Source organism: Dendronephthya gigantea, unplaced genomic scaffold (assembly GCF_004324835.1).
Source record: "Dendronephthya gigantea isolate DGI-Jeju-01 unplaced genomic scaffold, DenGig_1.0 000036F, whole genome shotgun sequence".
NCBI lineage: Eukaryota > Metazoa > Cnidaria > Anthozoa > Malacalcyonacea > Nephtheidae > Dendronephthya > Dendronephthya gigantea.
This window is the reverse complement of record NW_021163046.1, coordinates 1149096-1175051: the sequence shown is the minus strand read 5'-3', so window position 1 is coordinate 1175051 and position 25956 is coordinate 1149096. Positions and strand designations below refer to the sequence as shown.

At 35.5% G+C, this 25956-nt stretch overlaps 1 protein-coding gene and 1 pseudogene across 5 annotated transcripts in view; one reads left to right on the top strand and one right to left on the bottom strand.

The window, feature by feature from the left end:
• Positions 1-25956, bottom strand: part of LOC114525927 (kinesin-like protein KIN-5A) — a 48677-nt gene that overhangs the window by 19381 nt on the left and 3340 nt on the right. The window lies entirely within an intron of this gene.
• LOC114525898 lies at positions 1859-24749 on the top strand (annotated as a pseudogene).

Genomic DNA, 25956 nt, shown 5'->3' with positions numbered 1-25956 from the left:
AACGAAACATAAAAACAGGAAACACATGGAAGACAAGAGAAAAGTCAAACCATTGAAAGACTAAATGAGACTATCAATTTTTCAGCAATATATAGAAAAATAATGTTTGTTTGGTTGTTATATGCAAGATTTCAAGCAATCTTAAGATGCAAAGACATTTTTTCTTTTGACCATAGTTCAAATTATCTCCATCACTAAGTTTTCAATCAACTAAGTTTCCAATCATCAAGTTCCATCACTAAGTTTTCAATCAACCTTGTTTGTGTAGTCAAAGTTTTCATCCAATTTAAGCAAGTCCAGTCTCGATAGAAAGCAGTCCATAAGTTTATGTCCATATTGTTGAGAGTTCATATGTTTTAGTGTAAATAATTGTTACGTGCAAGTGGAAAGTTTGATGGTATTTTAGCGTTTTATAAATGAACACATTTTTGTTTGATTTTAACAATAAGTTATCCTGGTTTGTGATATTTTCTCGTATCGAACCCAACTCTGCAAGAGTTTTCCCTGGTTAACTGTGAACAAGACTCCTTTATCAATATTCATATCCCTGCTTTATGCTTTTTGTCATGTCATAAGAACTTCTAGTTTATCATGAAAATTCAGCAATCGTTACTCCAGACTATTTATGAGATCAGTGTTGGTTAAGAATCTCAGCAGCGGATTTCCTGATCATTTTTATTACCCTCTAGCGCAAAATATGATCACGTGGAAGACTGGAAGGCGCCATTTTTGAAAGATTCGAAGAGTAGTGAACAGTTCGAGTGAATCGTGATTTTAGATTTTATTAGTCTGCTTTTCGATAAAATTTACTGTATCCTCGTTAGTGAGATGGATTCCAATGGTAATTTCCGTAAGAACAGAGTTCAACAACAAAGAACACACACTGAAGTCGTGAAGAGAAACCTTATAAATGTGATGTTTGTAAGAAGAGATTTTCACAGGGTAGCACTTGGGTTAGACATCAAAGAACACACACTGCAGAGAAACCTTATGAATGTGATACTTGTAAGAAGAGATTTTCTGATGGTAGTAGTTTGGTTAGTCATCAAAGAACTCACAATGGAGAGAAACCTTAGCAATGTGATATTTGTAAGAAGAGATTTTCACGTAGTAGTGATTTGATTTGTCATCAAAGAACACACACTGGAGAGAAACCTTATGAATGTGATGTTTGTAAGAAGAGATTTACTCAATCAGGCCATTTAACAGAACATGAAAACAGGAAACACATGGAAGAGAAGAGAAAAGCCAAACCATTAAAAGACTAAATAAGACTATCAATATTTCAGCAATATATAGAAACACAATGCATGTGTTTTGTTATATGCAAATTTTCATGTAATTTATGATGTAAAGACATTTTTTTGTTTTGACCATTGTTAAAATTATCTCATTTTTCCATCTCTAAGTTTTCAAAGAAGCCCAGTCTCGATAGAAAGCAGTCCATAAGTTTTTGTTCATATTGTTGAGAGTTCAAATGTTTTAAAGTAAATAATTGTTACATGCAAGTGGAAAGTTTCATGGTATTTTTGTGTTTTATCAATGAATATATTTTTGTTTGGTTTTAAAAATAAGTTATCCTGGTTTGTGATATTTTCTTGTATCGAACCCAACTCTGCAAAAGAGTTTTCCCTGGTTAACTGTGAACAAGACTCCTTTATCAATATTCATATCCTTGCTTTATGCTTTTTGTCATGTCATAAGAACTTCTAGTTTATCATGAAAATTTTGGTCAGCAATCGTTACTCCAGACTATTTATTAGATCAGTGTTGGTTAAGAATCTCAGCAGCGGATTTCCTGATCATTTTTATTAATTATTATCCTCTAGCGCTAAATATGATCACGTGGAAGACTGGAAGGCGCCATTTTTGAAACATTTGAAGAGTAGTGAAAAGTTCGAGTGAATCGTGATTTTAGATTTTATTAGCCTGCTTTTCGATAAATTTTACTGTATCCTCGTTAGTGAGATGGATTCCAATGGCAATTTCCGTCAGAACAGAGTTCAACAACAAAGAACACACACTGAAGAGAAACCTTATGAATGTGATGTTTGTAAGAAGAGATTTTCACATGGTAGTAATTTGGTTAGCCATCAAAGAACACACACTGGAGAGAAACCTTATGAATGTGATGTTTGTAAGAAGAGATTTTCACGTGGTAGTAATTTGGTTAGTCATCAAAGAACGCACACTGGAGAGAAACCTTATGAATGTGATGTTTGTAAGAAGAGATTTTCACATGGTTGTAATATGGTTTCACATCAAAGAACACACACTGGAGAGAAATTTTATGAATGTGATGTTTGTAAGAAAAGATTTTCTTTTGGTAGTAGTTTGGTTAAACATCTAAGAACACACACTGGAGAGAAACCTTATGAATGTGATGTTTGTAAGAAGAGATTCTCTTATAGTAGTAGTTTGGTTACACATCAAAGAACTCACAATGGAGAGAAACCTTATGAATGTGATACTTGTAAGAAGAGATTTTCACATGGTAGTAGTTTCGTTAGTCATCAAAGAACACACACTGGAGAGAAACCTTATGAATGTGATGTTTGTAAAAAGAGATTTTCTTATGGTAGTAATTTGGTTAGTCATCAAAGAACTCACAATGGAGAGAAACCTTATCAATGTGATATTTGTAAGAAGAGATTTTCACGTAGTAGTGATTTGATTAGTCATCAAAGAATACACACTGGAGAGAAACCTTATGAATGTGATGTTTGTAAGAAGAGATTTACTCAATCAGGCCATTTAACAGAACATGAAAACAGGAAACACATAGAAGAGAAGAGAAAAGTCAAACCATTGAAAGACTAAATAAGACTATCAATATTTCAGCAATATATAGAAACACAATGTTTGTTGGTTATATGATAAATTTCAAGTAATTTATGATGTAAAGATATTTTTTTGTTTTGACCATAGTTAAAATTATCTCATTTTTCCATCTCTAAGTTTTGAATCAACTTTTGTATGTGCAGTCAAAGCTTTCATCAAAGCGAGCCCAGTCTCGAAAGAAAGCAGTCCATAAGTTTATGTTCATATTGTTGAGAGTTAACATTTTTTAAAGTAAATAATTGCTACATGCAAGTGGAAAGTTAGATGGTATTTTTCTGTTTTATAAATGAATATAATTTTGTTTTGTTTTAACAATAAGTTATCCTGGTTTGTGATATTTTCTTGTATCGAACCCAACTCTGCAAAAGAGTTTTCCCTGGTTAACTGTGAACAAGACTCTTTTATCAATATTTATGTCCTTGTTTTGCGTTTATTTATCAAGTCACAGTGAGACTCATAGGATTTAACATGAAAATTGTGGTCAGCAATCGTTACTCCAGACTATTTATTAGATCAGTGTTGGTAGAGAATCTCAGCAGCGGATTTCCTGATCATTTTTATTATCCTCTAGCGCAAAATATGATCACGTGGAAGACTGGAAGGCGCCATTTTTGAAACATTTGAAGAGTAGTGAAAAGTTCGAGTGAATTCTGATTTTAGATTTATTAGTCTGCTTTTTGATAAAATTTACTGTATCCTCGTTAGTGAGATGGATTCCAATGGTAATTTCCGTAAGAAAAGAGTTCAAAAACAAAGAACACAATCACCACACACTGCAGTCTGCAGAGAAACCTTATGAATGTGATGTTTGTAAGAAGAGATTTTCACAGGGTAGTAATTTGGTTAGTCATCAAAGAACACACACTGGAGACAAACCTTATGAATGTGATGTTTGTAAGAAGAGATTTTCACAGGGTAGTAATTTGGTTAGACATCAAAGAACACACACTCGAGAGAAACCTTATGAATGTTATGTTTGTAAGAAGATATTTTCACAGGGTAGTCATTTGGTTAGTCATCAAAGAACACACACTGGAGAGAAACCTTATGAATGTGATGTTTGTAAGATGAGATTTTCTTATGCTGCTAATTTGGTTAATCATCAAAGGACACACACTGGAGAGAAACCTTATGAATGTGATGTTTGTAAGAAGAGATTTTCTTATGCTGCTAATTTGGTTAGACATCAAAGAACACACACTGGAGAGAAACCTTATGAATGTGAGATTTGTAAGAAGAGATTTTCTTATGCTGCTAATTTGGTTAGACATCAAAGAACACACGCTGGAGAGAAACCTTATGAATGTAATGTTTGTAAGAAGAGATTTTCACAGGGTAGTAGTTTGGTTATTCATCAAAGAACACACACTGGAGAGAAACCTTATGAATGTGATGTTTGTAAGAAGAGATTTTCATTTGGTAATAATTTGGTTAGTCATCAAAGAACACATACTGGAGACAAACCTTATGAATGCGATGTTTGTAAGAAGAGATTTTCTGATGGTAGTAGTTTTGTTAGACATCAAAGAACACACACTGGAGAGAAACCTTATGAATGTGATATTTGTAAGAAGAGATTTTCACATGGTAGTAATTTGGTTAGTCATCAAGGAACACATACTGGAAAGAAACCTTATGAATGTGATGTTTGTAAGAAAAGATTTTCTGATGGTAGTAGTTTTGTTAGACATCAAAGAACGCACACTGGAGAGAAGCCTTATGAATGTGATGCTTGTAAGAAAAGATTTTCACAAGGTAGTAGTTTGATTAGACATCAAAGAACACACAGATTTACTTGATCAGGCCATTTAACAGAACATGAAAACAGGAAACACATGGAAGAAAAGAGAAAAGTCAAACCATTGAAAGACTAAATGAGACTATCAATTTTTCAGCAATATATAGAAACACAATGTCTGTTTGTTATATGCAAAATTTCAAGTAATTTTAAGATATGAAGACAATATTTCTGTTTTGACCATAGCTAAAATTATCTCTTATTTTCATCTCTAAGTCTTCAATCAACTTTTTTAGGTGCAGTCAAAGCTTTCATCCAAGCGAGCCCAGTCTCAATAGAAAGCAGTCCATAAGTTTATCTTCATATTCTTGAGAGTTAACATTTTTTAAAGTAAATAATTGCTACATGCAAGTGGAAAGTTAGATGGTATTTTTCTGTTTTATAAATGAATATAATTTTGTTTCGTTTTAACAATAAGTTATCCTGGTTTGTGATATTTTATTGTATCGAACACAACTCTGCAAATGAGTTTTCCCTGGTTAACTGTGAACAAGACTCTTTTATCAATATTTATGTCCTTGTTTTGCGTTTATTTATCAAGTCACAGTGAGACTCATAGGATTTAACATGAAAATTGTGGTCAGCAATCGTTACTCCAGACTATTTATTAGATCAGTGTTGGTAGAGAATCTCAGCAGCGGATTTCCTGATCATTTTTATTATCCTCTAGCGCAAAATATGATCACGTGGAAGACTGGAAGGCGCCATTTTTGAAACATTCGAAGAGTAGTGAAAAGTTAGAGTGAATCGTGATTTTAGATTTTATTAGCCTGCTTTTCGATAAAATTTACTGTATCCTCGTTTGTGAGATGGATTCCAATGGTAATTGCCGTCAGAACAGAGTTCAACAACATAGAACACAGTCACCACACACTCGAGGGAAACCTTATGAATGTGATGTTTGTAAGAAGAGATTTTCATGTGGTAGTGATTTGGTTAGTCATCAAGGAACACACACTGGAGAGAAAGCTTATGAATGTGATGTTTGTAAGAAAAGATTTTCACATGGTAGTAATTTGGTTAGTCATCAAAGAACACACACTGGAGAGAAACCTTATGAATGTGATGTTTGTAAGAAAAGATTTTCACATGGTAGTAATTTGGTTAGTCATCAAAGAACACACACTGAAGAGAAACCTTATGAATGTGATGTTTGTAAGAAAAGATTTTCACATGGTAGTAGTTTGGTTAGTCATCAAAGAACACACACTGGAGAGAAACCTTATGAATGTGATGTTTGTAAGAAGAGATTTTCATGTGGTAGTGATTTGGTTAGACATCAAAGAACACACGCTGGAGAGAAACCATATGAATGTGATGTTTGTAAGAAGAAATTTTCACAGGCTGCTAATTTGGTTAGGCATCAAAGAACACACACTGGAGAGAAACCTTATGAATGTGAGATTTGTAAGAAGAGATTTTCTTATGGTAGTAGTTTGGTTAGACATCAAACAACACACGCTGGAGAGAAACCTTATGAATGTGATGTTTGTAAGAAGAGATTTTCACAGGGTAGTCATTTGGTTAAACATCAAAGAACACACACTGGAGAGAAACCTTATGAATGTGATGTTTGTAAGAAGAGATTTTCAGGTGGTAGTGATTTGGCCAGACATCAAAGAACACACACTGGAGAGAAACCTTATGAATGTGATGTTTGTAAGAAGAGATTTAATCAATCAGACCATTTATCAAAACATAAAAAAAGGAAACACATGGAAGAGAAGAGAAAAGCCAAACCATTGAAAGACTAAATAAGACTATAAATTTTCCAGCAATATACACACGTAAAAATAATCATGTTGACGCAAGTTGTTATAAAAAAAGGAGTGACCAATGTTGTGCTCCACCCTGTGAACAGTATCGTAAACAATGTTGTTGAAGCTTGTTGAATCATCAATGTTGTTGCAACTTGTTACAACAACATTGTATCGTGATTGCATCAACATTGATGATTCAACAAGCTTCAACAACATTGTTAACAATACTGTTCCCAGGCTGCAGCACAACATTGTTCACTCCTGATGCAACAACCTGATCAATTTTTGGCTGTGTATAGAAACACAATGCATGTGTTTTGTTATATGCAAAATTTCAAGTAATTTATGATGTAAAGAGATTTTTTTGTTTTGAGCATAGTTAAAGTGATCTCATTTTTCCATCTCTAAGTTTTCAAAGTGAGCCCAGTCTCGAAAGAAAGCACTTCATAAGTTTATGTTCATATTGTTCAGAGTTCAAATGTTTTAATGTAAAAAATTATTATATGCAAGTGGAAAGTTTCATGGTATTTTTCTGTTTTATAAATGAATATAATTTTGTTTGGTTTTAACAATAAGTTATCCTGGTTTGTGATATTTTCTTGTATCGAACCCAACTCTACAAAAGAGTTTTCCCTGGTAAACTATGAACAAGACTCTTTTATCAATATTTATGTCCTTGTTTTGCGTTTATTTATCAAGTCACAGACTCATAGGATTTAACATGGAAAATTGTGGTCAGCAATCGTAACTCCAGACTATTTATTAGATCAGTGTTAGTTAAGAATCTCAGCAGCGGATTTCCTGATCATTTTTATTATCCTCTAGCGCAAAATGTGATCACGTGGAAGACTGGAAGGCGCCATTTTTGAAACATTCGAAGAGTAGTGAAAAGTTCGAGTGAATCGTGATTTTAGATTTTACTAGCCTGCTTTTCGATAACATTTACTGTATCCTCGTTTGTGAGATGGATTCAAATGGTAAATTCCGTAAGAACAGAGTTCAACAACAAAGAACACAGTCACCACACACTGGAGAGAAACCTTATGAATGTGATGTTTGTAAGAAGAGATTTTCTTATTTTAGCCAGTTGGTTACACATCAAAGAACACACACTGGAGAGAAACCTTATGAATGTGATGTTTGTAAGAAGAGATTTTCACAGGCTGCTAATTTGGTTAGTCATCAAAGAGCACACACTGGAGAGAAACCTTATGAATGTGATGTTTGTAAGAAAAGATTTCCACGCCGTAGTAGTTTGGTTAGACATCAAAGAACACACACTGGAGAGAAACCTTATGAATGTGATGTTTGTAAGAAGAGATTTTCACAGGGTATTGATTTGGTTAGACATCAAAGAACACACACTGGAGAGAAACCTTATGAATGTGATGTTTGTAAGAAGAGATTTTCTTGTGGTAGTGGTTTCGTTAGTCATCAAAAAACACACACTGGAGAGAAACCTTATGAATGTGATGTTTGTAAGATGAGATTTTCTTGTGGTAGTGGTTTGGTTAGTCATCAAAGAACACACACTGGAGAGAAACCTTTTGAATGTAATGTTTGTAAGAAGAGATTTTCTTGTGGTAGCAATTTGGTTAGTCATCAAAGAACACACACTGGAGAGAAACCTTATGAATGTGATGTTTGTAAGAAGAGATTTTCTGATGGTAGTAGTTTGGTTAGACATCAAATAACGCACACTGGAGAGAAACCTTTTGAATGTGATATTTGTAAAAAGAGATTTTCATTTGGTAGTAGTTTGATTAGACATCAAATAACGCACACTGGAGAGAAACCTTTTGAATTTGATATTTGTAAAAAGAGATTTTCTTTTGGTAGTAGTTTGATTAGACATCAAAGAACATGCACAGATTTACTCAATCATACCATTTAACAGAACATAAAAACAGGAAACACATGGAGGAGAATACAAAAGTCAAACCATTGAAAGACTAAATGAGACTATCAATTTTTCAGCAATGTATAGAAACACAATGTCTGTAAGGACTGGAAACTAGGACATGCGCAGAAATACGTTGTTCGCGCGCTTCTATTTTGTCATGCTTTATCGTTTTGTAAATATCGTGCTGTTCTTGTTGTTTCAATAAATAATTCATATTTATTGCGTGAGTTTACACTGGTGGCAGCATGGGATCGACGAAGATTGTTCTCCCAGACAAGAAGTTTTCTGGGGAGGAAGATATCCGCGAGTTTCTTCGAGATTTTGAGATTTATGTGGCCGTGAACGAGTGGTCGGATGAGAAGGCTGGCCAATTTCTTGCTGTATTTTTGACTGAGGATGCAAAGGCTTTCTACCATCAGCAACCTGATTCCGTACGGAGGAGCTATAGAGAACTTTCCGGTGCGCTGAAAGAAAGGTACGAGGGCGGTCTTGCATTGTTAAAATACAAGAAAGTATTTAATGGTAGAAGCAGGAAGAGTGGAGAGACATTGCATTCCTATCTATCAGAGCTAAGATTGGCATACGAAAGGGCTTATAGTCCTCCTAAGGTTGACCCCTTGCCTGAAGAAGCAAGTGAAGAAGTCAAGAATGAAAGAGTTAAGCAAGAAGGGGCACTAGACTTCTACAATAAGAGAAAGAATGAAGATGTATTATGTCAGTTCATCAATGGTCTGGATAAAGATCTAAAGGAGGTGTTGATTCGACAAGATGATCTTCTAAAAAGGCCAGTTGAAAGCATTCTCAAGCAAATTTCTACACTAGAAGAGGAACAGAGTGTGACCAAGAAAGTGTCAGCAGCAATGGAGATACCTGAAGATAAAGGTAATGAGCATGGCAACCTGGAGAATCTTGTTCAAAGAACAGTTGAGCAGAAAGTTGAGGAAATGATTAAAAAGGCTGGAGTTGTAAAGAAAGCAGGAAAACGTGTGGGAGGAAAAGTGAGACCTGGCCCCAAACCCACTGATATCTGTCGAGCATGTAAAGGACAAGGACACTGGGCTCGAAGCTGCCCATCTTTAAACGAGAAAGAGGCTGGCCCAGGGTCCCGGGCCCAGCCTTAGGTAACCAAAGAGGGACCACCATGTACCCTTATCGAAGTTCAGGGGAACAACTGAAAGTAAACACAGTACAAAAGGTAAATAATAACAAAGGTTATCATGTCAGAGCTACTGTGAACAATGTTGAGACAAACTTCCTAATAGATACAGGTGCAGAAGTAAGCTTAATTTCTGCAGAAATTCCTGGGTTAATAATTAAAGAATCCCAAGTGCATCCAGTTTCAATAACTCATCAGCCAATTATTGTTAAGGGTGAGACTGAGGTACTTGTGAACTTGGGGAGTTTAAATACAACTTGGAAGTTTCTTGGTTGTGGAACAATTAACAGAATCAGTTCTCGGAGCAGATTTTATAGCTGAGCACCACAAGAGTTCCTGGGGTTTCAAGGATAATAAACTTTGGTTAGATGACATAGCTATTCCTTTATTTGATTATACCCAACATGTTCGGATTATAAAGGAAGATCATTCCATCCCAGTTATTGCAAAATGTACTGTAGAACTTCCAGCCAGACACCAATTACTAATCCAAATGCGAGCAAAAGATCAGACCAGTCGAAATGGGATTTTCGAGTCAGGTAAAACACCTGGTGGGGTACTGCTAACTAAAACTGTTGTACAACCAAGTAAGGATGGCAGTTTTATGGTAAAGGCAGTAAATCTGAACTTTCATAATGTTACATTGTTCAAAAATCAAAAAATTGGGAAACTTTCTGAGATTGAAGAGGTATTTGACACGGCTAACGACTACCAGATCCAGGATGATCAACATCCAACTGTCTCTTCTATCCAGACTGAGAATATTAATGTTTTGCAAGATATTGGGATTGAAATAAGTCAGACTGACCTAAAGGCGCAGGAAAAAGAACAACTTGAAAAGCTGCTCATTTCCTACTCAGATGTTTTCTCCAAGAACAAACGAGACCTAGGGACATGCAAGTTAGGGACAAAACATCACATACACCTGAAACCAGGTACAGTACCAGTCAAACAACCATTACGACGTATCCCATTTGCATACCAGAAAGAGGTTAAAAACGATTTGAGAAATATGCTGAAAGATGGAATAATTGAGAAATCGTGTTCGGAATGGGCAAGTCCTTTAGTCCTAGTTCGAAAATCATCAGGAGACCTGCGGATATGTGTTGATTATCGAAAGTTAAATGAAGCCACAATGTTTCCAAGTTACCCATTACCTAACTTAACTGAAACACTTGATCGTTTAGCTGGAGCATCCTATTTCACATCAATAGATATGGTATCTGGGTACCACCAAGTTGAAGTTGCGGAAGAGGACAGAGAAAAAACGGCGTTTGTATCTCCATATGGATTATTTCAGTACTGTAGGATGCCCTATGGGCTGGCAGGGGCACCGGCAACCTTTCAATCTGTTGTCGAGGACATGGTTCAAGTATTGGAGACTGAGGATATCATGGCATATCTTGACGATGTTATCTGTTTCCACGGATCTTTTGACAAGCATTTGCAAGGAATTCAGAAATTGCTTGAGATGGTAAGAAGAGCTGGTTTTAAATTATCTGGCAAGAAATGCCAGTTTGCGAAACGTTCCGTAAGATTCCTGGGTCATGTTATCGACAATACTGGTGTTAAACCACTACCTGAGAAACTCGATATAATCAAGAATTGGAAAGCCCCGGAAAGCGAGGATGAATTGCGACGGTTTCTGGGAGTATGCACGTTCTGGAGGAGATTTGTGAAAGATTTTGCCGAAATAGCCGTTCCACTCCACAACCTTTTAAACAAAGAACAATTTCTATGGACAAGGGAATGCCAGGCTGCGTTTGACCTTCTGAAAGAACGGTTATGTTCTTCGGTAACATTGAAACTTCCACAACGTGTTGGTCGTTTCTCTGTGACATGTGACGCTTCAGATTATGCTGTTGGTTACTATCTCGAGCAGGCTGATAGATCTGGCCTAAAGCGACCGGTTGCGTTCGGAGGAAGAAAACTACATAAAGCCGAAATGAACTACTCCACCACGGAGAAGGAGTGCTTGGCAGTAGTTGAAGCACTGAAAGCGTATCGTCCTTATGTTTTGGGAAATCAGTTCGATTTATACACGGATCACCAATCTCTTAAATGGCTGCTAACGCGAACGAAAGAACATAGTGGCCGCCTGTGGCGGTGGGTTGACAAAATTCGTGAGTTTCAGTTCTCGGTTAAGCATATCCCTGGACGAAGTAACACAGTGGCGGATGCCTTGAGTAGGATTCGAAATGTTACAACGCGAGAACCAACACCCTGGAATTTAGAATACATTCGCCAGCGACAAGAAGGTTGTGAAAAGATAAACCAAGTGAAATCCATGTTACAATCGGGAATACGACAAATAAATACCACGGACATGGAATTAAAGGCATTCGAGGACGAACTACCGAACTTATATGTACGGAAAGACAATGTTTTGTGCCATTATGACAGTAACGATGGGAAGAGTACAATAGTGATCCCCCGTAGTTTAATTCCTAGAGTACTACACATGATGCATAATGATTTGGGACATTTCGGTTTCAAGAAGACAATGCAAAGGATCAAGGATAAGTATTTCTGGCCCCTAATGTCATCCGAAATTGAAGATTGGTGCACAAAGTGCGAAATGTGTCAACGTAGAAGAAATCCGGTACCAACCCAAAGAGCCCCACTTCAATCAATTTCTACATGCCGCCCCGGGGAACTGGTTACTATGGATATCGTTGATATGCACAAAGTTCGCGTGGATACCGTTATTGTTTAGTAGTGGTCGATCACTTTACAAAGTGGTTAGAATTATTTCCATTAAGAAATCAGAAGGCCAAAACAATAGCAAAGAAAGTCTTTGATGGTTGGATCCCTCGACATGGAGCACCCGAACAACTCCACCATGATCAAGGGAAGAATCTAACAGCTGAAATTATCCGTGAAGTGTGTTCGTTTTTAGAAATTTGGAACACACAAACAACACCTTTCCATCCACAGTCAGATGGGGCGTCAGAAAGGAGCATTCGTACCGTGAATAACATGCTAGCCAAGGTTGTTGCGGAGGACCAACGAAATTGGGACTTGTATGTGTCGTCTACATGTTTTGCATACAATACAGCAGTTCACAGCTCCACCGGTTACACCCCTAGTTACCTCGAATATGGCAGAGAACTCCGTCTACCATGCGACCTTGCTATGAATGATCAACAAACTGTAAATAAAAAATCTCACACTGAGTACGCAACGGAACTGAAGAAAAGAATTACTAAAGCGTTTGAATGCAGCAGGGAAACGCTCGAGTCTTCCCACAGAACACAAAAACATTATTACGACAGGTGGGCAAAGGGAAATGTTTACAAAGAAGGAGATCTCGTAATGTGGAAAGATACGAAACCAGGAAAGGGAGATGTATGAAGCTGAACAAACCTTGGACGGGTCCATGGGAAGTTATTAAACGCCTAGGGGATGTAGTATACAGAATAAAGTACGTGGGCTCTAGCAAGGTTGGGTTGAGAGAAGGATTGTCCATCACAATCAGTTAAAACGATTTTACGAGACCACAGGGTTGCAGGAAGAAACCGTACAACCAGAACAAACCCCTAGACAACATGTAGCTGAGGACGGTGATACAGTCGAGAACAGGAATGACGTTGTCATTGTAGACGGTCCAGATACCGCCGCCGAACGCGAGGTACAGCAGCGTCAAGACGAAGCAGAACCAGCGGTGCCGGAACCTGAAGGAAGGCCTCAACGACAGCGAAGACCACCGGGCTGGCTTGCTCCATACGAAACTAACATTTAATTAAACTGTGGGACACAGTTCATTCTTAGGAAAAGGCAGTGTAAGGACTGGAAACTAGGACATGCGCAGAAATACGTTGTTCGCGCGCTTCTATTTTGTCATGCTTTATCGTTTTGTAAATATCGTGCTGTTCTTGTTGTTTCAATAAATAATTCATATTTATTGCGTGAGTTTACATGTCTGTTTGTTGTATGCAAAATTTCAAGTAATTTATGATGTAAAGACATTTTTTTGTTTTGACCAGAGTTAAATGATCTCATTTTTCCAATCTCTAATTTTTTAATTAACTTTGTATGTGTAGTCAAAGCTTTCGTCCAAGTGAGCCCAGTCTCGAAAACAAAGCAGTTCATAAGTTTATGTTCATATTGTTGACAGTTCATACGTTTTAATGTAAATAATTGTTACATGCAAGTGCAAAGTTTCATGGTATTTTTGTGTGTTTTATAAATCAATATAATTTTGTTTGGTTTTAACAATAAGTTATCCTGGTTTGTGATATTTTCTTGTATCCACCTCTGCAAAAGAGTTTTCCCTGGTAAACTATGAACAAAACTCTTTTATCAATATTTATGTCCTTGTTTTGCGTTTATTTATCAAATCACAGACTCATAGGATTTAACATGAAAATTGTGGTCAGCAATCGTTACTCCAGACTATTTATGAGATCAGTGTTGGTTAAGAATCTCAGCAGCGGATTTCCTGATCATTTTTATTATCCTCTAGCGCTAAATATGATCACGTGGAAAACTGGAAGCCCGAAGCCGCCATTTTTGAAACATTTGAAGAGCAGTGAAAAGTTCGAGTGAATCGTGATTTTAGATTTTATTAGCCTGCTTTTCGATAAAATTTACTGTATCCTCGTTTGTGAGATGGATTCCAATGGTAATTGCCGTAAGAACAGAGTTCAACAACAAAAAACACAGTCACTAGACACTGGAGAGAAACCTTATGAATGTGATGTTTGTAAGAAGAGATTTTCATATGGTAGTGATTTGGTTAGACATCAAAGAACACACACTGGAGAGAAACCTTATGAATGTGATGTTTGTAAGATAAGATTTTCACATGGTAGTCATTTGGTTAGTCATCAAAGAACACACACTGGAGAGAAACCTTATGAATGTGATATTTGTAAGATAAGATTTTCACATGGTAGTCATTTGGTTAGTCATCAAAGAACACACACTGGAGAGAAACCTTATGAATGTGATGTTTGTAAGAAGAGATTTTCACAGGGTAATAGTTTGGTTAGACATCAAAGGACACACACTGGAGAGAAACCTTATGAATGTGATGTTTGTAAGAAGAGATTTTCACATGGTAGTAGTTTGGTTAGACATCAAAGAACACACACTGGAGAGAAACCTTTTGAATGTGATATTTGTAAGAAGAGATTTTCTTTCGGTAGTATTTTGGTTAGACATCAAAGAACACACACAGGAGAGAAACCTTATAAATGTGATGTTTGTACGAAGAGATTTACTCAATCAGAGCATTTAACAAAACATAAAAACAGGAAACACATGGAAGAGAAGAGAGAAACCAAACCATTGAAAGACTAAATAAGACTATCAATTTTTTGGCAATATATAGAAACACAATGCATGTGTTTTGTTATATGCAAATTTTCATGTAATTTATGATGTGAAGAGATTTTTTGTTTTGAGCATCGTTAAAGTGATCTCGTTTTTCCATCTCTAAGTTTTCAAGGAAGCCCAGTCTCGAAAGAAAGCAGTTCATAAGTTTATGTTCATATTGTTCGGAGTTCATATGTTTTAATGTAAATAATTGTTTCATGCAAGTGGAAAGTTTCATGGTAATTTTGTGTTTCAATGAATATAATTTTGTTTGGTTATATGTTATCCTGGTTTGAAATGTTATCTCGTATTGAACTCAACTACACGAAAGACTTTACCCTGGTAAACTATGAACAAAACTCTTTTATCAATATTTATGTCCTTGTTTTGCGTTTATTTATCAAATCACAGACTCATAGGATTTAACATGAAAATTGTGGTCAGCAATCGTTACTCCAGACTATTTATGAGATCAGTGTTGGTTAAGAATCTCAGCAGCGGATTTCCTGATTATTTTTATTATCCTCTAGCGCAAAATATGATCACGTGGAAGACTGGAAGGCGCCATTTTTGAAACATTTGAAGAGTAGTGAAAAGTTCGAGTGAATTCTGATTTTAGATTTATTAGTCTGCTTTTTGATAAAATTTACTGTATCCTCGTTAGTGAGATGGATTCCAATGGTAATTTCCGTAAGAAAAGAGTTCAAAAACAAAGAACACAGTCACCACACACTGCAGAGAAACCTTATGAATGTGATGTTTGTAAGAAGAGATTTTCACAGGGTAGTAATTTGGTTAGACATCAAAGAACACACACTGGAGACAAACCTTATGAATGTGATGTTTGTAAGAAGAGATTTTCACAGGGTAGTAACTTGGTTAGTCATCAAAGAACACACACTGGAGACAAACCTTATGAATGTGATGTTTGTAAGAAGAGATTTTCACAGGGTAGTAATTTGGTTAGTCATCAAAGAACACACACTGGAGAGAAACCTTATGAATGTGATGTTTGTAAGATGAGATTTTCTTATGCTGCTAATTTGGTTAATCATCAAAGGACACACACTGGAGAGAAACCTTATGAATGTGAGATTTGTAAGAAGAGATTTTCTGATGGTAGTAATTTGGTTAGACATCAAAGAACACACACTGGATAGAAACCTTATGAATGTGAGATTTGTAAGAAGAGATTTTCTTATGGTAGTAATTTGGTTAGACATCAAAGAACACACGCTGGAGAGAAACCTTATGAATGTAATGTTCGTAAGAAGAGATTTTCACAGGGTAGTAGTTTAGTTATTCATCAAAGAACACACACTGGAGAGAAACCTTATGAATGTGATGTTTGTAAGAAGAGATTTTCATTTGGTAATAATTTGGTTAGTCATCAAAGAACACATACCGGAGACAAACCTTATGAATGCGATGTTTGTAAGAAGAGATTTTCTGATGGTAGTAGTTTTGTTAGACATCAAAGAACACACACTAGAGAGAAACCTTATGGGTAGTGATTTGGTTAGACATCAAAGAACACACACTGGAGAGAAACCTTATGAATGTGATGTTTGTAAGAAGAGATTTAATCAATCAGACCATTTATCAAAACATAAAAAAAGGAAACACATGGAAGAGAAGAGAAAAGCCAAACCATTGAAAGACTAAATAAAACTATAAATTTTCCAGCAATATACACACGTAAAAATCATCATGTTGACGCAAGTTGTTATAAAAAAAAGGAGTGACCAATGTTGTGCTCCACCCTGTGAACAGTATCGTAAACAATGTTGTTGAAGCTTGTTGAATCATCAATGTTGTTGCAACTTGTTACAACAACATTGTATCGTGATTGCATCAACATTGATGATTCAACAAGCTTCAACAACATTGTTAACAATACTGTTCCCAGGCTGCAGCACAACATTGTTCACTCCTGATGCAACAACCTGATCAATTTTTGGCTGTGTATAAAAACACAATGCATGTGTTTTGTTATATGCAAAATTTCAAGTAATTTATGATGTAAAGAGATTTTTTTGTTTTGAGCATAGTTAAAGTGATCTCATTTTTCCATCTCTAAGTTTTCAAAGTGAGCCCAGTCTCGAAAGAAAGCACTTCATAAGTTTATGTTCATATTGTTCAGAGTTCAAATGTTTTAATGTAAAAAATTATTATATGCAAGTGGAAAGTTTCATGGTATTTTTGTGTTTTATAAATGAATATAATTTTGTTTGGTTTTAACAATAAGTTATCCTGGTTTGTGATATTTTCTTGTATCAAACCCAACTCTGCAAAAGAGTTTTCCCTGGTAAACTATGAACAAGACTCTTTTATCAATATTTATGTCCTTGTTTTGCGTTTATTTATCAAGTCACAGACTCATAGGATTTAACATGGAAAATTGTGGTCAGCAATCGTAACTCCAGACTATTTATTAGATCAGTGTTAGTTAAGAATCTCAGCAGCGGATTTCCTGATCATTTTTATTATCCTCTAGCGCAAAATGTGATCACGTGGAAGACTGGAAGGCGCCATTTTTGAAACATTCGAAGAGTAGTGAAAAGTTCGAGTGAATCGTGATTTTAGATTTTACTAGCCTGCTTTTCGATAACATTTACTGTATCCTCGTTTGTGAGATGGATTCAAATGGTAAATTCCGTAAGAACAGAGTTCAACAACAAAGAACACAGTCACCACACACTGGAGAGAAACCTTATGAATGTGATGTTTGTAAGAAGAGATTTTCTTATTTTAGCCAGTTGGTTACACATCAAAGAACACACACTGGAGAGAAACCTTATGAATGTGATGTTTGTAAGAAGAGATTTTCACAGGCTGCTAATTTGGTTAGTCATCAAAGAGCACACACTGGAGAGAAACCTTATGAATGTGATGTTTGTAAGAAAAGATTTCCACGCCGTAGTAGTTTGGTTAGACATCAAAGAACACACACTGGAGAGAAACCTTATGAATGTGATGTTTGTAAGAAGAGATTTTCACAGGGTATTGATTTGGTTAGACATCAAAGAACACACACTGGAGAGAAACCTTATGAATGTGATGTTTGTAAGAAGAGATTTTCTTGTGGTAGTGGTTTCGTTAGTCATCAAAAAACACACACTGGAGAGAAACCTTATGAATGTGATGTTTGTAAGATGAGATTTTCTTGTGGTAGTGGTTTGGTTAGTCATCAAAGAACACACACTGGAGAGAAACCTTTTGAATGTAATGTTTGTAAGAAGAGATTTTCTTGTGGTAGCAATTTGGTTAGTCATCAAAGAACACACACTGGAGAGAAACCTTATGAATGTGATGTTTGTAAGAAGAGATTTTCTGATGGTAGTAGTTTGGTTAGACATCAAATAACGCACACTGGAGAGAAACCTTTTGAATGTGATATTTGTAAAAAGAGATTTTCTTTTGGTAGTAGTTTGATTAGACATCAAATAACGCACACTGGAGAGAAACCTTTTGAATTTGATATTTGTAAAAAGAGATTTTCTTTTGGTAGTAGTTTGATTAGACATCAAAGAACATGCACAGATTTACTCAATCATACCATTTAACAGAACATAAAAACAGGAAACACATGGAGGAGAATACAAAAGTCAAACCATTGAAAGACTAAATGAGACTATCAATTTTTCAGCAATGTATAGAAACACAATGTCTGTTTGTTGTATGCAAAATTTCAAGTAATTTATGATGTAAAGACATTTTTTTGTTTTGACCAGAGTTAAATGATCTCATTTTTCCAATCTCTAATTTTTTAATTAACTTTGTATGTGTAGTCAAAGCTTTCGTCCAAGTGAGCCCAGTCTCGAAAACAAAGCAGTTCATAAGTTTATGTTCATATTGTTGACAGTTCATACGTTTTAATGTAAATAATTGTTACATGCAAGTGCAAAGTTTCATGGTATTTTTGTGTGTTTTATAAATCAATATAATTTTGTTTGATTTTAACAATAAGTTATCCTGGTTTGTGATATTTTCTTGTATCCACCTCTGCAAAAGAGTTTTCCCTGGTAAACTATGAACAAAACTCTTTTATCAATATTTATGTCCTTGTTTTGCGTTTATTTATCAAATCACAGACTCATAGGATTTAACATGAAAATTGTGGTCAGCAATCGTTACTCCAGACTATTTATGAGATCAGTGTTGATTAAGAATCTCAGCAGCGGATTTCCTGATCATTTTTATTACCCTCTAGCGCTAAATATGATCACGTGGAAACTGGAAGCCGAAGCCGCCATTTTTGAAACATTTGAAGAGCAGTGAAAAGTTCGAGTGAATCGTGATTTTAGATTTTATTAGCCTGCTTTTCGATAAAATTTACTGTATCCTCGTTTGTGAGATGGATTCCAATGGTAATTGCCGTAAGAACAGAGTTCAACAACAAAAAACACAGTCACTAGACACTGGAGAGAAACCTTATGAATGTGATGTTTGTAAGAAGAGATTTTCACATGGTAGTGATTTGGTTAAACATCAAAGAACACACACTGGAGAGAAACCTTATGAATGTGATGTTTGTAAGATAAGATTTTCACATGGTAGTCATTTGGTTAGACATCAAAGAACTCACACTGGAGAGAAACCTTATGAATGTGATGTTTGTAAGATAAGATTTTCACATGGTCATTTGGTTAGTCATCAAAGAACACACACTGGAGAGAAACCTTATGAATGTGATGTTTGTAAGAAGAGATTTTCACAGGGTAATAGTTTGGTTAGACATCAAAGGACACACACTGGAGAGAAACCTTATGAATGTGATGTTGTAAGAAGAGATTTTCACATGGTAGTAGTTTGGTTAGACATCAAAGAACACACACTGGAGAGAAACCTTTTGAATGTGATATTTGTAAGAAGAGATTTTCTTTCGGTAGTATTTGGTTAGACATCAAAGAACACACACAGGAGAGAAACCTTATAAATGTGATGTTGTACGAAGAGATTTACTCAATCAGAGCATTTAACAAAACATAAAAACAGGAAACACATGGAAGAGAAGAGAGAAACCAAACCATTGAAAGACTAAATAAGACTATCAATTTTTGGCAATATATAGAACACAATGCATGTGTTTGTTATATGCAAATTTTCATGTAATTTATGATGTGAAGAGATTTTTTGTTTTGAGCATCGTTAAAGTGATCTCGTTTTTCCATCTCTAAGTTTTCAAGGAAGCCCAGTCTCGAAAGAAAGCAGTTCATAAGTTTATGTTCATATTGTTCGGAGTTCATATGTTTTTAATGTAAATAATTGTTTCATGCAAGTGGAAAGTTTCATGGTAATTTTGTGTTTCATAAATGAATATAATTTTGTTTGGTTATATGTTATCCTGGTTTGAAATGTTATCTCGTATTGAACTCAACTACACGAAAGACTTTACCCTGGTAAACTATGAACAAAACTCTTTTATCAATATTTATGTCCTTGTTTTGCGTTTATTTATCAAATCACAGACTCATAGGATTTAACATGAAAATTGTGGTCAGCAATCGTTACTCCAGACTATTTATGAGATCAGTGTTGGTTAAGAATCTCAGCAGCGGATTTCCTGATTATTTTTATTATCCTCTAGCGCAAAATATGATCACGTGGAAGACTGGAAGGCGCCATTTTTGAAACATTTGAAGAGTAGTGAAAAGTTCGAGTGAATTCTGATTTTAGATTTATTAGTCTGCTTTTTGATAAAATTTACTGTATCCTCGTTAGTGAGATGGATTCCAATGGTAATTTCCGTAAGAAAAGAGTTCAAAAACAAAGAACACAGTCACCACACACTGCAGAGAAACCTTATGAATGTGATGTTTGTAAGAAGAGATTTTCACAGGGTAGTAATTTGGTTAGACATCACAGAACACACACTGGAGACAAACCTTATGAATGTGATGTTTGTAAGAAGAGATTTTCACAGGGTAGTAACTTGGTTAGTCATCAAAGAACACACACTGGAGAGAAACCTTATGAATGTGATGTTTGTAAGAAGAGATTTTCTTGTGGTAGTGGTTTCGTTAGTCATCAAAAAACACACACTGGAGAGAAACCTTATGAATGTGATGTTTGTAAGATGAGATTTTCTTGTGGTAGTGGTTTGGTTAGTCATCAAAGAACACACACTGGAGAGAAACCTTTTGAATGTAATGTTTGTAAGAAGAGATTTTCTTGTGGTAGCAATTTGGTTAGTCATCAAAGAACACACACTGGAGAGAAACCTTATGAATGTGATGTTTGTAAGAAGAGATTTTCTGATGGTAGTAGTTTGGTTAGACATCAAATAACGCACACTGGGAGAGAACCTTTTGATGTGATATTTGTAAAAAGAGATTTTCTTTTGGTAAGATAGTTTGATTAGACATCAAATAACGCACACTGGAGAGAAACCTTTTGAATTGATATTTGTAAAAAGAGATTTTCTTTTGGTAGTAGTTTGATTAGACATCAAAGAACATGCACAGATTTACTCAATCATACCATTTAACAGAACATAAAAACAGGAAACACATGGAGGAGAAGACAAAAGTCAAACCATTGAAAGACTAAATGAGACTATCAATTTTTCAGCAATGTATAGAAACACAATGTCTGTTTGTTGTATGCAAAATTTCAAGTAATTTATGATGTAAAGACATTTTTTTGTTTTGACCAGAGTTAAATGATCTCATTTTTCCAATCTCTAATTTTTTAATTAACTTTGTATGTGTAGTCAAAGCTTTCGTCCAAGTGAGCCCAGTCTCGAAAACAAAGCAGTTCATAAGTTTATGTTCATATTGTTGACAGTTCATACGTTTTAATGTAAATAATTGTTACATGCAAGTGCAAAGTTTCATGGTATTTTTGTGTGTTTTATAAATCAATATAATTTTGTTTGATTTTAACAATAAGTTATCCTGGTTTGTGATATTTTCTTGTATCCACCTCTGCAAAAGAGTTTTCCCTGGTAAACTATGAACAAAACTCTTTTATCAATATTCATGTCCTTGTTTTGCGTTTATTTATCAAGTCACAGATTCATAGGATTTAACATGAAAATTGTGGTCAGCAATCATTACTCCAGACTATTTATGAGATCAGTGTTGATTAAGAATCTCAGCAGCGGATTTCCTGATCATTTTTTATCCTCTAGCGCAAAATATGATCACGTGGAAGACTGGAAGCCCGAAGCCGCATTTTTGAAACATTTGAAGTGATAAGTTCGAGTGAATCGTGATTTTAGATTTTATTAGCCTGCTTTTCGATAAAATTTACTGTATCCTCGTTTGTGAGATGGATTCAAATGGCAATTTCCGTAAAAACAGAGTTCAACAACAAAAAACACACACTGGAGAGAAACCTTATGAATGTGATGTTTGTAAGAAGAGATTTTCACATGGTAGTAGTTTGGTTAGACATCAAAGAACACACACTGGAGAGAAACCTTATGAATGTGATGTTTGTAAGATAAGATTTTCACATGGTAGTCATTTGGTTAGACATCAAAGAACACACACTGGAGAGAAACCTTATGAATGTGATATTTGTAAGATAAGATTTTCACATGGTAGTCATTTGGTTAGTCATCAAAGAACACACACTGGAGAGAAACCTTATGAATGTGATGTTTGTAAGAAGAGATTTTCACAGGGTAATAGTTTGGTTAGACATCAAAGGACACACACTGGAGAGAAACCTTATGAATGTGATGTTTGTAAGAAGAGATTTTCACATGGTAGTAGTTTGGTTAGACATCAAAGAACACACACTGGAGAGAAACCTTTTGAATGTGATATTTGTAAGAAGAGATTTTCTTTCGGTAGTATTTTGGTTAGACATCAAAGAACACACACAGGAGAGAAACCTTATAAATGTGATGTTTGTACGAAGAGATTTACTCAATCAGAGCACTTAACAAAACATAAAAACAGGAAACACATGGAAGAGAAGAGAGAAACCAAACCATTGAAAGACTAAATAAGACTATCAATTTTTTGGCAATATATAGAAACACAATGCATGTGTTTTGTTATATGCAAATTTTCATGTAATTTATGATGTGAAGAGATTTTTTTGTTTTGAGCATCGTTAAAGTGATCTCGTTTTTCCATCTCTAAGTTTTCAAGGAAGCCCAGTCTCGAAAGAAAGCAGTTCATAAGTTTATGTTCATATTGTTCGGAGTTCATATGTTTTAATGTAAATAATTGTTTCATGCAAGTGGAAAGTTTCATGGTAATTTTGTGTTTCATAAATGAATATAATTTTGTTTGGTTATATGTTATCCTGGTTTGAAATGTTATCTCGTATTGAACTCAACTACACGAAAGACTTTACCCTTGTAAACTATGAACAAAACTCTTTTATCAATATTTATGTCCTTGTTTTGCGTTTATTTATCAAATCACAGACTCATAGGATTTAACATGAAAATTGTGGTCAGCAATCGTTACTCCAGACTATTTATGAGATCAGTGTTGGTTAAGAATCTCAGCAGCGGATTTCCTGATTATTTTTATTATCCTCTAGCGCAAAATATGATCACGTGGAAGACTGGAAGCCCGAAGCCGCCATTTTTGAAACATTTGAGGAGCAGTGAAAAGTTCGAGTGAATCGTGATTTTAGATTTTATTAGTCTGTTTTTCGATAAAATTTACTGTATCCTCGTTAGTGAGATGGATTCCAATGGTAATCTCCATAAGAAAAGAGTTCAAAAACAAAGAACACAGTCACCACACACTGGAAAGAAACCTTATGAATGTGATGTTTGTAAGAAGAAATTTTCACAGGCTGGTAATTTGGTTAGTCATCAAAGAACACACACTGGAGAGAAACCTTATGAATGTGATGTTTGTAAGAAGAGATTTTCACATGGTAGTCATTTGGTTAGACATCAAAGAACACACACTGGAGAGAAACCTTATGAATGTGACGTTTGTAAGCAGAGATTTTCACATGGTAGTCATTTGGTTAGACATCAAAGAACACACACTGGAGAGAAACCTTATGAATGTGATGTTTGTAAGCAGAGATTTTCACATGGTAGTCATTTGGTTAGACATCAAAGAACACACACTGGAGAGAAACCTTATGAATGTGATATTTGTAAGAAGAGATTTTCACAGGCTGTTAATTTGGTTGGACATCAAAGAGCACACACTGGAGAGAAACCTTATGAATGTGATATTTGTAAGAAGAGATTTTCACATGGTAGTAGTTTGGTTAGACATCAAAGAACACACACTGGAGAGAAACCTTATGAATGTGATATTTGTAAGAAGAGATTTTCACAGGTAGTAATTTGGTTAGACATCAAAGACACACACTGGAGAGAAACCTTATGAATGTGATATTTGTAAGAAGACATTTTCAAAGGCTGCTAATTTGGTTAGACATCAAAGAACACACACTGGAGAGAAACCTTATGAATGTTACATTTGTAAGAAGAGATTTTCACTGGGTAGTAATTTGGTTAGACATCAAAGAACACACACTGGAGAGAAACCTTATGAATGTGATATTTGTAAGAAGAGATTTTCACAGGTAGTAATTTGGTTGGACATCAAAGAGCACACACTGGAGAGAAACCTTATGAATGTGATGTTTGTAAGAAGAGATTTTCACAGAGTAGTGGTTTGGTTAGTCATCAAAGAACACACACTGGAGAGAAACCTGATGAAAGTGATGTTTGTACGAATTTAACACAACGTAAAAAGAAGAAACACTTAGAGAGATGTGTATAGTCAAACCTTAAGACTAAAAGCAGGCCTGTAGCTAGCTTCTTTATTTTGGTAGGGTTGTATATTCATACATTGAGTGCATTTATTTTACAAGTCATAGGAACAGTAGCGCACAAAAAAATCAATTCGGCATAAGGCAAATATACAGGAATATACGTCCCCCAATTAAGCTTCTTGCTACAGCCCTGACTAAAAGACTGTACATCTGAGGCCGGTTGTATCAAGCCCGTTTAGCTTAAACGGTGGATAAGTCAAAATTAAATAACACTCTTACATCTCTCTTGAATGAGTCAACTTGAATATTATGCACTGAATATGTAGTTGTAAACAGTATCTTTGTATTAAGGTTAAAAACATTTAGTTTGCTTCTTGAATAAAACGATAGACTTGCTTTCTATTTTGAACTTAACCACCGTTTAAGCTAAACGGGCTTGATACAACCGGCCTCTGGAAGTTTAATATTATGTTTGTAAGTGGTGTGCACATGTACATGGAAGTCGAATAAGTCTGATAAACTTGAAAGGCTGTAGACAGGACAAAGTTTCTTAGCATTTACGAGGAAATGTTCATTCTGCCTGGACCTGGTGGATTTTTTTTGTTTCAGCTATTGTTCTAACAATAGTGAAAAATATCTTGCAATACCACTGATCTTTGAGCTTTAACCTTGTTCATGTCTGTAGTCATGTTTTTCAGCAAAACCAGCCCAGAAAAACAGTTGCTAAGTTTATGATCATATTGTTTGGGTTATACTGCTATTATATTGATATTTTTCATGTAAATCATGTTTTAACTTTGATAACATTTTCATGTTTTATGAATAAATGGTTATCCGTGGGATACCGCTAAATTTGAAGTCATAGGGATGTCAGTTAAAAATCGTAAAATTGTCTGATATTACTCCAGACTATTTATGGGGTCAGTGTTGAGAACAATCTAATTGCATTTGAATGGCTCATATATATACTCTTATAAAATCCTATTCTAAGTGCAACCATGCGTAACATAGGATATAAAAGACAGAGTGTACGCCTACTCTGGGTCAGTTTGTTAAACGAGACTCCACGTGTACAACTTTGCTCTTTTATGGCTGAACCTCAACCTGTCGTCGTACCAGTCGTTTTACCGCCGCAGTTACCTAACCCGGCTCCAAATGAGAACCCTGCAGTAGCGAATGTCGAACGGCAAATTGCCGAGCCTCAGTCTGTACAGGTTAGTTGTTTTCATGGTTTATGTCGCTTCGGGGATCTCCTTGATTGCTAAATTTAAGCTGGCAATCACTCTAGTGGCCCTTGTGCTTCTCGTTCTGGCTCGCTTTCCGATTATTAAACCGTAGGTTTTACCTTGGCCAAACCTACATTTCTTTCACTTATTAAGTTTTTTCTTAGCGCCACGTTGCGTTATCTTATGCCGTGGTATATATCAAAATAGTTATTCGCGTCTTTCTTCTGGTTATGCTTTTT